General features: G+C 42.7%; 1 protein-coding gene across 1 annotated transcript in view; it reads right to left on the reverse strand.

The window, feature by feature from the left end:
* Nucleotides 1-12,280, reverse strand: part of kcnn3 (potassium intermediate/small conductance calcium-activated channel, subfamily N, member 3) — a 208,950-nt gene that overhangs the window by 14,904 nt on the left and 181,766 nt on the right. The gene's annotated exons all lie outside the window — the stretch shown is intronic.

Below are 12,280 nucleotides of genomic sequence, written 5' to 3' on the forward strand. Positions count from 1 at the left end.
TTAAATCCCAATCAAAGAAATTTGAAAGTCTGCCCTATAACTCAGGCATCTTATACTCTACACCAATCTCATCTCATCTCATTAGCTGCACCGCTTATCCTCAGTATGGTCGCGGGGGTGCTGGAGCCCATCCCAGCAATCATCGGGCAGTGGGCAGGGGACACTCTGAACTGGTTGCCAGCCAATCACAGGGCACACAGGGACAGACAACTCGCTCGCTCATTCACACCTAGGGACAATTTGGAGCGGCCAATCCACCTGAAATGCATGTCTTTGGAATGTGGGAGGAAACCGGAGTGCCCGGAGGAAACCCACGCAAGCACGGGGAGAACATACAAACTCCGCACAGTAAGTCTGGTAGCTGGATTTGGACCCACACAGGAGGTTCCCGAGACCTTAGAACTGTGCCGCACACGTGCTAACCACTGCGCCGCCGTGCTGCCCTACTCTACACCAATGTTCCCTGTCATTTTCCAGGGGTCTGAGCGTTCACACAAAGTCGGTGAGCAACACTTGAAACAACAGTGAGCAACAGCAATCCCAAGTGTGGCAACTAAGTCATTATCAAACATGTCCAAAACTTGACATCACGTTACATTTTGCCGAGTTTACGGCAATGCAATTTTTTTTTTCACTTTTGAATGAATTGACTAATGTGTTATTGCAAAGGTTGTAAGGCCTACAGACGTCATTTGTTTTTACAACAATTCTTTCACAAGATTTCCATTTCTTTTTTTTCCTGGTATCTTTTGTCGCATATTTTTAACATTCTTGGGGGCTTATTTAGTCGGTTGCACGATACACAACTGTATTTAATCACATTTTTTAGTGGAAGTACAATGTTGGCAACAAGATTCACTTGGTATCATTGGAAATTATTTGAATGCAACACAAACTTTCTTCTTTTTCCCTGTTTTTTTCTTATTTTTTTAATCCCTTTTCAAAAAATCTCATTGTGTTTATTTTTTCCTAGCTGTTACTTTTTTTGTTCTCTATTTACTTTTCTTCCTTTGTTTTTTCTTTTTTTTCTGGCCTTTTTTTCTGAATTTTTCCTTCTTTTTTCTCTTCCTTTTGTTTCTTTTTTTCTCAGCTTTTCATTACTTTTTCATTTTGGAATTTTTTTCTTTTTTGTTCTATCCCCCCTTCCTTTAAGTCATTTTGTGCATAGTTTTACATAACATTTGGTCATATAGGGATAAAAGAAGCAAAAACAACCTGAAGAGCCGTTTGGGACCCGAAAGAGCCGGCTCCTTTAAGTGAGCCGAGCCGAAGAAGCCGGTTCTCGAAAAACCTTTAAAACTCACACACGCAGTTTAGAGGGAACATTGCGCTTGATAGATTTTCTTGTGCGCTGAGAATGTGCAGGCAGTGCGCGATTGCGCACGCGCGCAGCTTAGAGGGAACACTGCTGTACACCCCCAAATACAGTGGCCAATATTCAAAGTACACACAGTAATTATAGGTATGCATTACCATACAAGGTCTTATATACAATACAATATTACTTATATAGTATTTGAGCAATGTTTGTGCAATGTTTGACCAAATCAAATAAAGACCGCTTACCCAATTTGTATTGTATTATATGCAACAGGAATTGAACCAAATGGGGACGATGAAAGCGCTGACACTTTACCACTAGACCACCAGTGGTACAGATGACATATGACTAGGCATTAGAGCATATTTCATTATCACACTATTTTTACTCAACTGTCAGAACCAGAACAAGAGGAGGACCCAGATGCGTAACGTTTTCACACAAGCTTTATTTTACGGGAATGGGGCAGTCATGCGCGTGAACACGAACGCCAGTGATTCGGCGATTGCTGGGCGGTAGAAGTGAGACAGAAGTCCGGCGTGGAAAAACAGGAAGCCAGAGGCTGACGAGATCGATACCAGATAAACAAGCAGATACCGGACAGACTGAGTCGATACCGGAAAGGACGGGCCAGACAGCATCGATACCAGATACATGAGCAGATACCGGACCCTACCCTATATACTCACATCCAAGCCGTATTTACAACTCTAAAATACAATAATGAAACCAGGGGGTCAGTTTATATGCACATAATTGGAAGCGTGTCACCAGTAGCGAATGGGTTTTGGAGAAGACATCATTGGGCGTCGCCCTAAAATATAGGCAGGGAAGGAGATATGGCAAAAAGGGAACACTCTTTATTCAGAACTGTTCAGCAACGTTTATTCGAGCCATGTTCCTCGTTGGTCTTCTCACATCAGCATTTATAGTGTGTTCAAAAAGATATCATGATGTTTTTTTTCCGGCCCTGACTCATTCAGTCAACATCTTGAGACTTATTGCCTGACTCTCGACAGATGTCTTCACACAATTGGCTACTGTCAGCTCGAAGGCTGCTGATTTACAGTTAATCCACAACATGGGAGGCAGGAAAACTTCAAGTAGCAAACTTATATATACCATCAAAGTACACGTATTTCAGTTACTATGGCGCTTTCTCAAGCACAGAAGATGAGGACACTGAATCTTTCGTCATGGAAATACTCTCCCAAACCTATATACTGGCATCCAAGCCATATTTAGAACTATAAAATAAAACATTGAAAAACGTCTTGGGCAGGCCCTGATAATTGCAAAGGAAATATTCGATTGCTTTGAAGACAAAAGACAAAATGGATATGGAGTGTCTCCGCTGTGTCTGTAAGCTCTCAAGATTGCACAAGCCTAAAAATATCAAGGTTTTACCACTTTTTCAGGTTATATTTCTTTTACTACTTAGTGACGCACCCAACACTTTAAAAGACAGAATGTATGTATGTGGAGTTTCTTGGTTGTGTTAGTTTGCAAGCTCTCAAGATTGCACAAGCTTAGAAATATGAAGGGTTCACTGGCTTCACAGGTTGATGTACACGTTTTTCTTCTAATTCTTTCATTAGGTACCTATATTTAATCGGTTTTAGGGGGTCAGCTTCAATGTGGGTATATACACAGTAATTTGTGACTAGATAGTTACTTTCAGAGTAGCATTCTACCTATGGGTGTCAGTAACTTGGGGGTAAAGCAATTACTTTTCAAATGAAGTCACTACTAACTTTAACTAATAACATTTTTTCATTAATACACCCATGATGATACAGTTGAGGACGGGACAGACGGGATCGATACCGGATAAAGGGTACGGGATAACGGGGCTTGGATCAGGGATTGATATAAGAAACAGGATACCGGACAGACGGGATCAATAACAAGCAGGATGCCGGACAGGATGCAGGATACGGATAAGATACGGAACAGACGGGAGCCAGAGTCAAAATGTTTGCCTTGCGAGTGCGGAGGTTCGTTGATGGACCGACCAGGAGTGAATGAGAGTACTGAGCTTAAATAGGAGGGGAACTAATCAGGAAACGAGCAGCAGCTGGCGCCAAACAAGCGGGCACAGGAGAGGGCAATGGGTAATCGTGACAAATTATTTTATTATGTGACTATTTTTGAGTGGTTTTAGGGGGTCGGTTTCAATGTGGGTCTCTACACATTATTTTGTAAATACAGTAGGAAGTAACTTTCAGAGTGTCAGTATTCTGGTGGGTTACACAATTCATTTTCAAATAAAGTAACTACTAACTGTAACTAATGACCTATTTTTCATTTATGCACCCAACACTGCAAAAGACAAAACAGATATGGAGTGTCTCGGTTGGGTTCGTTTGCAAGCTCTTAAGATTGCACATGCTTAGACATTTGAAAGGTTCACCGCCTTCACAGGTTGGTGCACACGTTTTCTTCTAATTCTTTTATTATGTCACTATTTTTTAAGCAGTTTCAGGGGGTCGGCTTCAATGTGGGCATTGAAGTTATGTGCTATTTTATACACTGTTTTATCTTACCTAAACTCAAATATACTTGTCCATAATCTGACTTCAGCGTTCGAGTGCGAACTCTGGCGGAAGGGTGTGGTAAACCGCGCTTTGCGTTGAAATGTGCCTTTTGTTCCATTCTGTGCAGATAACAATGACTTATCACCTCGCCTGGGGGGGTTGGAGTGTGTGTCTTGCCCCATTCTGTCCGGAGGGCGATGACCTATCACCCCTCCTCCCATTCTTCAAAGGAGGATTGGGAAGTCTGCATCAGCAACAGCGTGGACCAATCGGCAGCAGCTTGGTCACGGGGCGTGAACATTTCATCGCCATGTGTTATAACATGGGAAAACCCTGGAACCCCGGGTTTTCTCCACACAATTGTAATTTGGCACGGCAGAAAGATCCGATCTGTTCAACTCTTTGATTAGGCTAAATAAATTAGTATGTGGACTATGCTCGTCACTAGGCGTAATAATTTCTCCGACTTTTGAATATTCTCCAACTGTAAGGGTTTAGACAAGACATGTGGAGTGTCTTCAGAGTCAGATTTAAGTCTAATAAATATTAAAACCTTACAGTATATAGACAGTAATTTGTGACTACAGAGGAACCTCGCTAGTTCGCGGTTCCACTTTTGCGGGTTCAGAGCTAAAAAAAGAGCTATATAAAAAAATATACCTTACCTTCTCAATAAAAGCATTTATTGACTTGAGCAAGCGCGAGCTTATGTCAATTGAGGACACGGTGTGGACACTCTTATTGTGAAGGAGAGGGGGAGGCCCCTGACACAATGCTCTTTCAACTCCTCCCACCTCACCCCCTTCTTCTGTCGCTTTTCTGTTGTGTTTATCATGGAGGAACTGTATACCTGCATACGTTTTTTTAAGCATGTTTGAAGGAGCGCCGCTACTTCGCGGATTTTCAGTTTTCGCGGGTGGTCTCGGTCCCCATTAACCGCGATAACCGAGGGATTACTTTCAGAGTAGCATGCTACTTATGGGTGTCAGTAATCTGGGGGGTAACGCAAATACTTTTCAAATGAAGCAACTGGTAACTGTAACTAATTACTTTTGTTTCAGTAACTCGCCCAACACTGTTGGTTACAGATCATCATTTCAACAGGTTTACACGAGAAAACACTAAAAAACACTTCCTAAGCATGCTCCTTTCTCTTAACGAATGCCCTCATTGTCAGGAACCATTAAACACGTCTCTATACTTTTCCAGCCAAAGCTTCTTAAGCGCGCATAAACAGCCTGGTTCCTTAGGGAGCTCGCGGAGGACCCCGATCACACGCTGCGCCACGGTACATCTTAGAAAAGCTCAAACAGTCGGCCGCACGTAATCCACCACGCCGCTTTATTAAAAAACGATCATCTCCCTTCGCACGCCAACAACTGGGAGGAAAAAATAAAACAAGCTGCCGGTGCTCAGTTGTTATTTCCTCCGATTTATTGGTCGGGCAATGCAATTATTTTACACAATCATGATGGGAAATTGCGACTGCATTAGACCAAACAAACAAACCTGCTGTGAATCTATAATTATAGGAAAGCAAATCAAGTATTTTCGTAGTTTTGCACAGGATAAAGGCTTTTTTTTTTTTATAAACTTCTATGCGCAGTGCTGTTCGATTTTTTTCACTTTTCCACTCATCATGTTCCAAGACAATAATATGTCAAAATTAGTAGATGTTTTTTTTTTTTTTAAATAGACAACAAAAATGCATCATATAATGCGTATAATCAAGTTCATCTTGAATGTGATTGATTGAAGTGGTCTGCTCGGTGTGTGTGTTGTTGTAATTCATGCCTTTATGCGTCTTGATTACTGTAATCCACTACTCTCTGGTCTCCCAAAGTCCAAAATCAAGAGCCTGCAGCTGGTACAAAATGCTGCAGGGAGGCTTTTAAATAAGACAAGAAAGTTCAATCACATGACCCCGATTTTAGCTAACCTGCATTGGCTCCCTGTTAGCTTAAGATGTGATTTTAAGGTTCTGTTGGTAGTATACAAAATCTTGCATGGACTTGCTCCCTCATATCTCTCAGATTAAATTTCCCCCTATGTTCCAGTCCGGAGCCTTCGCTCTGAAAATGCTGTTTTTCTGGTGATCCCAAGAGCCAAGAAGAGATCCGCAGGTTCGAGAGCGTTCTCCATTCGGGCCCCAGTGCTGTGGAATGATCTTCCCCTGAGATTCGATCTGCAACCTCAGTGGAACTGTTTAAATCCAGGCTTAAAACACACTTCTATTCTATAGCATATGAATGACCTATATTTCATATTGACAATATCTGTGTATCGCATCCGTTGCAGCCTGGTCATCCTGGAAGGAGTATTACCTCATGTGCGGTCCCTTCTCAAGGTTTCTTCAGTTTCCTCATGTTGAGGTTTTGAGTTTTTCCTTGTCCTCATGTTGGTTTTAGATCAGGGGATGGTGCAACAATCGTCTGTAGTCCCCAATAGTCTGTAGTCTGTGCAGCCTTTTGAAACTCCTTGTGATTAAGGGCTATACAAATAACCATGACTTGACTTGATTTGTAACCCAGGTATGTCCAAAGTCCGGCCCGCAGGACAGATACAAATCAAATTTTTTTCTGGCCGAGGCCTCTGTCATAAAATGAATATGTGGCCTGTCAGTAAGGTTGACCGCAATATAAAATAAATTTGTACCCCAAAGAAAAATCACCATTTCATGAGATGGTGGCAGTCGCCATTATTTGTAATGGGAAAAATGATTTCCGTGTTCGAACAAATCGCTTTTCGAACAGGGTTCTGGAACGGATTATTGTCGAGAACCGAGGTTCCACTGTATTACATTAAAATTCCTGTCCAGTTCTGGACATAATTTTTTTCACTTAAACCTGCAAATGTACAAAACGTTCCATGACCGCACGCCAATTATAACAAAAAGTTGACATGTAATAACATCAAAAGTAAACCGGTGAACAGTGTGCAGGCAGTAGTGACAATAAGTGGGCGAATGTATGAGGACATGAATTGATGGAACGAATTCAAAGCGGGGCCGAGCGCTGAAAGAAGAACAATTATAGCCCCCCCTGACCGAGGAGGACAAAAGACCTCTGTGGCACGGCTAATCAGCACCAATCCACTGCGCCGCGCACACACATACACGACTTTGCCCTCCTGCACGTACTTTACAATGACACTCGAAGTCAAAAATCCCCCTCCCCCAAAAACGCAGCCTCACCCAGGGTTCAAGTCTTTTTTGTCCCTGGAGATAATGTCCCATTAGACCTGGAAGACAAGACCCAACCCCAATTTTCCTGGCTGCAGTATTGGATTTGACCCTGAATTAAGAATTTCAGGAAGTAGCAGCCATTGTGTGTACATTGGTCTTCAATTTTGGTTTTCGAAAAGGGCCACGCTTACCTGTGGATACATTTCCTTATAAAGCGACACTGTGTCACAGACCAGGAACGGAGATGAGACCCAATTGCGTTTGTTTTACTCAGTTTTATTTAGAAGGAGAAGAGGACTTGCATCCACGATCCGATGATCGTCGGTCACGGGTAGTATATACCTGGAACGCCGAAGTGGCACTTCCGTGTCGAGCGAAGGTAGTTGTTGACAGGGAGAAAAAAACAGGTCGATGGCCGGGACAGGGGAGCAAAAACATAAACGGGTCCAGAAAAGAGGTCGGCAACGGGAGTCAGACAGAAAACAGGGCAGGATGGAGTCGGAGAGTCACAAAAGCTTGCCTAGCGGGGAGCATAGGTTCGCAGACGATCTGACAAGTGTTTTTAGGAAGGCGGGAGTTTAAAAAGAGTCCAACAGCCAATCAGGGTCCGTGGCTGTTGGTGCCAATGGGGCAGACTCAGGTGCCTCGCATCAGTAATCATGACACACTGAGTAATATTTGATTTTTAGATGTTGCTGTGTTGTGTAGTGCAAATGAGAATGAGTGCTAAAAAGAAAAAAGGAAATGCACAAACTATGAAGTCTAAAAGTGACCAAACCTTTCACAACCTGCTATTGGCCGAGAAGGGTGTCAATCGAAAGGTCTGAGGCTAACAAATATACTGGGGATCATTTTACAATTCTGTTTATTTTTTGAGCGAAACAAAGCGGACACGGTTTGACTCTATGGATTGTCCATGATGTAGCAACGGCACTTTCGCGGACATTCAAAAAATTTGATGACGGCCAGGGCTCATAATTGGTGAGTTTCGTCAGGTATCTTGTTTCTGTGATGAGTATATTTTAAAATATCTTGAATCCCAAGAGTTAAAGTCAAGTCAAGTCATGTTTATTTGTATAGCTCTTAATCACAAAGTGGTTTCCATGGCGCCCAATTGGCCCCGCCCGTGTGGCGCCAGTTGGGACTTGTTAAAAGATTGGCTTTCTGTCTACTTTAAGCTCAGTTCTGTCACGCTTCCCTTGTCAGCCCGTCAACAAACCTCTGCCCCGCAAAATGTGGGTTTTGATTTGGTCCTGTTTTCCTGTTGGAATTCCCTGTCCGGTATTGTGCCAGTTTATTTTTGTCCTGTTTAATATTCTCGCCAGTTTTCGTTCCCGCCTAGTTCTTCCTGTCCATTTTTCTATATCCTGTTTCATTATCTATCCTGTCTGTTCCGTCCAGTCCGGTATCGAGCCCATCTGTCCCATATCAACTTGGGCAATTGGAATCGATCTCGTCGGCCTCTGGCTTCCTGTCTTTCCACACCAGACCGCTGCTTAATGTGCATGACTCCCCATTTCCCGTAAATAAGAGATTTGTGTGAGATACGTCACACGTTTGGGTCCTGATCCTGTTCTGGTTAGTGACACAAAGAGTCTCAATGGGCTGCTCAGACCACAGATTATTGCAAACTACAAACTATTATGACACCATCCCCCGATCTAAAACCTACATCAGGGCAAGGAAAAACTCAAAAACCTCAACATGAGGAAAATGAAGAAACCTTGAGAAGGGACTGCACAAAGCTTTCCAATGATACGTGGCACGACGTATTTCAGTGACTAGTGACATCGGAACATTAAGGGGTTAAACTTCTTTTCTACTAATGTCTTACATAAAAGTGCCCTCCTGACGCTGATCGCACCTCAAAAGGAAAAAAATTGCCGGCTTGACTATTTCATGTCGAAATACTGAATAGAGACCCTGAGAAAATGCTGACTTTTACAGGAAGTGTAGGAAAACGACTGTCGAAAGGCATGTTGTCAAGGGCAACCGCATCTTTGTAGCACTGCCCTCATCAAGGACTGTAGAGGAAGTGTCACTTACTAAACACAGGCTACTGGGGCTTAAAATATTTTCTTTCCTTAAACTGAAAAAGGGCAAAAAATCTCCTGCCCTGTGCCTACAAGCTTCTGTGATTTGGGTTTTACTACAAAATCTTTGGATTTGATTTGATTTGATATATTTGATTCACGTTTAACCCTGAATCTGAAACAATAGAGCGAGTTGAGTCAATTTAACTCCATAATTCTCACAAATCAAAAATGTCTTCTGTTACATAAAATAATAACTTTTAAGATCCCAGTGAAAGGAAATCTCGACTTTGGCTTTTTATTTTAGCGCCCCCTCATCCACCTTGACCCCCCAAAAAAGATTACATTGTAAAGGTTAAGCTAATTGTCAATTGTTTGGAAGTTGAATAAAGAAACACGACAACGTTTCAGACAGGAGCAGGATAAGCATTTTAGAAAATGAATGAATAAGTATTCTGTGAATGTCTCTAATTGGAAGTAATTTATCTGGTAATTGATATGAAATTGTTTTTTTAAAGTTTAATTTTATCATACAGTTCTGTGAAACATTCCCTTTGTCAGGACCAGAACGGAAACAGGACCCAATTGCATGACGTTGGCCCCAAGTTTTATTGAACGAAAGAGGAAGGGCTGCGACTACGATCCGGTGTTCGCTGGACGCGATAAGCAAGTCGCTCTCGGATTCGGAGTGTGATTTGAACACGGAAGTGTAGCGAGCGATGGCGGTGTCATGGACGGAAAAACTGGTCGGTAGCCGGGACTGGGAGAGCAAAGCGTGGCCGGAAACGAGTCGTAAGCTAGGACAGGAGAGTAAACGTAGTCGGAATCAAAAATGGGTCGTAAGCCGGGACGGGAGATCAGACCTGTCCTCTCGTGGTTCAAATGCTACCTCTCAGATAGGACACACTGTGTTAAATATGGTGAAACGACATCTGAGCCCTTTAATGTTACCTGCGGTGTTCCGCAGGGTTCAGTGCTCGGCCCCCTACTTTTCAACATTTACATGCTTCCATTAGGTGATATTATTCGCAAGTACAATATCAGCTTCCATTGCTATGCAGACGACACTCAACTATATCTTCCGTTGGAGGAATCTTCCACACTAAACTGTGGAAATTTGGAGGCCTGTCTCACTGAGATAAAAGAGTGGATGTCACTCAATTTCTTGCGTCTTAACTCTGAAAAGACTGAAATGTTAGTCATTGGTCCTTCTAAATGCCGGGACTTATTCTCAAAAACTGCTGTGAACATTGACAAATGTCACATCACACAGAGTGACTCAGTTAAAAATTTAGGTGTCATATTTGACCCTGATCTATCCTTTGAGATGCATGTAAAGCAAATTACTAGAACTGCCTTCTTCCATCTTCGCAACATTGCTAAAATCCGTTCAATACTGTCTCAGTCTGATGCGGAAACAATAATTCATGCATTTGTTACCTCCCGTCTCGATTACTGCAATGCACTACTCTCCGGTCTCCCGAAGTCCAGAATCAAGTCTCTTCAGCTAGTACAAAATGCCGCAGCGAGGCTTTTAACTAGGACAAAAAAGTACGATCACATAACACCGATTATGGCTAACCTGCATTGGCTCCCAGTTAGCCAAAGATGTGACTTCAAAGTTCTCTTAGTATTGTACAAAATCATACATGGACTTGCTCCCTCTTATCTTTCAGATCTGATCTGCCACTATGTCCCGGTCCGAAGCCTACAATCTGAGAGTGCTGGTCTTCTGATGATCCCGAGAGCAAAGAAGTCTTCTGCTGGTTCGAGAGCGTTCTCCATCCGGGCACCGGTGCTGTGGAATGCTCTTCCCCCTGAGATTCGATCTGCAACCTCAGTGGAAATGTTTAAATCTAAACTTAAAACTCACTTCTACTCCATTGCATACGAATAACCTACTCCTCTTGTCGGTTGAAAATAGTTTGTGTAATATAGTGTAACAATCTGTGAAGCCCTTTGAGACTCTTCGTGATTTAGGGCTATACAAATAAAAATGACTTGACTTGACTTGACCTGGTCAGGATCAAAACAGGTCGTTGCCGGAGACAAACGGGAGCAAAAACGGGACAGGTGGGAGTCAGGGTCGAAAAAGGCATGCCTCGTATACACTCAGGTTCGCAGACAGACTGACAACAGGGGATTGACAGGACTGGGTTTTAGTAGGGACAGGGAGCTAATCAGAACCCGCTGCGGTTGGCGCCAAAAGAGCGGGAACAGGTGAATCACATTGATAATCATGACACCCTTCCTTTTACAATATTAGATTGCAGGATAATACTGTAATCCAGCCATGTCCAAAGTCCAGCCTGTGGGCCAGTTGTGTCCTGTGATCAAATTCTTACTAGCTTCTGTCATAGAATTAGACCACAGTGACCACAGAATAAAATTAATTTGTACAAAAACAAAAATCACTCTTGCACTAGGTGATGGCAGTAGCCCTTTGGCCACCTTGCCTGTGGTTTTCCTTGAAAACTTTAGCTCACCCCATTTCAAACATGGTGATTGTAAATAAAAGGAAAGTTGACTGTGCCAGCCGAGGAGAAGTGGAAAATGGAGTATTTTTTCACCGAAATCCAAAACAATTGTGTCCGCCCAAATTGCAGGGACACTGTGGCTGTTTTCAAAGAATAAAGTATCAGGAGGCACTGCCAGGCAAAACATACTACTATGACAAGCTAACTGGAAACGAACGCTGTGATAATGTGAAGCAACTGGATGCTGTTTTAATGGCACAGCAGTGCTTTTTCGCAAGTGTCAAATAAAAATGCTACAAAGGCGAGCTAGGAGGTCGTGACGCTGATTGCCAAGCACTCCAAACCAATCACGGAGAGGGATAGACTTTTTAAAAAATGCCTGAATAGTCGGCCCTCACACATTTTCAGTTTAGCAAATCTCTTTACACACCGCTGCTGTAATCCCTTGCTAATCTAGAGCTTTAGTGCAATGAGGGTAAAACAATTTTTTTTTACATTTCAAAAAATCTCAAACAAAAACTCAATCCCTGCTGCTTGTGTACTGGATGCATGATTGCAGAGCGTATTTTTTCCGGTTCAGGCTACTAAAGGACGTAGATGTGGCCTCCCTAAAATGAACGACACTCTTTTGGTCACAATTCATTAGCCCCAGTCAAATATTGCTGAGAGCAGGAACTTGGAGAGCAAATTTGTGTCAGAAGTGGTACCTGTACTTTTCTGCCTAAAAT

The sequence above is a fragment of the Urocampus carinirostris genome, chromosome 2 (genome assembly GCF_059441175.1).
Source record: "Urocampus carinirostris isolate Australia breed hairy pipefish chromosome 2, RoL_Ucar_1.0, whole genome shotgun sequence".
NCBI lineage: Eukaryota > Metazoa > Chordata > Actinopteri > Syngnathiformes > Syngnathidae > Urocampus > Urocampus carinirostris.